Source organism: Silene latifolia, chromosome X (assembly GCF_048544455.1).
Source record: "Silene latifolia isolate original U9 population chromosome X, ASM4854445v1, whole genome shotgun sequence".
Lineage (NCBI taxonomy): Eukaryota > Viridiplantae > Streptophyta > Magnoliopsida > Caryophyllales > Caryophyllaceae > Silene > Silene latifolia.
The window spans coordinates 253554775-253556370 of NC_133537.1; the positions used below are offsets into that span (position 1 = coordinate 253554775).

The 1596-nt window shown below is 45.8% G+C and overlaps 1 non-coding gene across 1 annotated transcript; it reads right to left on the reverse strand.

Moving 5' to 3' along the window:
• Positions 1–739: 739 nt before the first annotated feature.
• On the reverse strand, positions 740–846 carry LOC141625710 (small nucleolar RNA R71). The gene has a single exon (XR_012535476.1). It is a non-coding gene; the product is annotated as a small nucleolar RNA R71 (small nucleolar RNA).
• Between the last annotated feature and the right edge of the window lie 750 nt (positions 847–1596).

Below are 1596 nucleotides of genomic sequence, written 5' to 3' on the forward strand. Positions count from 1 at the left end.
TCACAACGACGGGTATCAAATTTTGGCGCCGTTGGCGGGGAGGCAATTGTTCTAATTTTTAGTTGTTTTATTTTAGTCTGTTTCTTAGTTTAAGGGACATTCGTTCCTTAAACTATTCTCATATTCTTTTTGTAGTTTCTTCTTATGCGCAGGTCACAGGGTGGTGAATTAGTACCTTTCAATCCTGAGATTGAGAAGACCTTGCATGAGTTGAGACGATCATCTAGGATATTGCCGACAGAGGAAGAGCTGAGTACTCTGTCTAGTTACTACGAGAACGAGCTATACGAGGAGGATCCACCTTCATCACCCATTTCCACTTCTTTGGTGAGACAGTCACATCTCCATAATTTCCAGTCATGGTGAAGAAGCGAGTATAGCGAGTCACTCGAGCCGACAATTTGCAAATCTATACAAGGGGTTCGAATTACCTGGAGCTGATAGGAAATTCGAACCGAAGCCTGCTTATATCAACTTGGTTGAGAGGAACCAATTCGGGGGAGCTGCAAATGAAGATGCAGCCAAGCATATGGAGATATTTATTGATTATTGTTGCTCTATACCCCCGCCGACCGGTGTGACCCAGGACCAGATAAAGGAGACCATGTTTATATTCTCACTCCGCGATGCTGCAAGGGAGTGGTACAGAGATCTGGATCGAGCTGCTAATGGGATCACCGACTGGAATTCTTTGGCCTTGGTATTCTACAAGAAGTACTTTTCTGCCTCAAAGACGAATGCTATCAGAGCTCAAATCACGAGCTTTAAACAGGGGCCGGATGAGAACTTTCATGAGGCATGGGTCCGTTTCAAGAAACTGGTGTGAACCATTCCGCATCATGGGTTTGAGAAGTGGAGCCTATGCAATCAGTTCTACAATGGGCTCTATGACGATCAAAGGGGTATCCTGGATGCGACAGCTAATGGCAGATTCCAGAAGAATATAGGGGAGACTAAGGGGTGGAAGATCATTGATGACTTGGCCACCCACAAAGCTGAGTATGGGAATTCCCGGGGAAATCAAAGGAGAGCTACTTAATCTTCTTCTGTAGCTGCATTAGAAGCTCTCACGGCAAGATTTGACAAGTACGAGTTGGGAGGAGCTTCCAAAGGAGGGATTTACCATGTAAACGCTGTTTCAGACGGTCCTTTCGTCTGTAAAAGATGTGGAGCTGAGGGACATGTTTCAGACAATTGTCCTAGTCCCTTTGAGTCTTGTGCTGCCTTTCAACATTATAGGCAGACAAACACTTACTATGAGCCGAATGTCCACCCCAACTTGAGGTGGAGTAGCCAAAATGTCTTGAATCCGACTCAACCTCCACAGCAGCAGCAGCAGCAGAACTATGTGCCCCCTCATAAGCAACAACAGTTCCAAAAGCCTCCGTATGTCCCACAGCAGCAGCAATAAACCCAAGGTTCTGATTTCAATGAGTTAAAGAATTTGTTGCTGAAGGAATCCCAGGCTAGAGAGGCCGGGATGAAGATGTTGGAGAGCCAAATTGCCCAATTGGCTAGCAAGAGCACAACTCGAGCTCCGGAACACTTACCGACTCAGACGGAGCAAAAATAGACCCTAAATGCTATCACTTTGAG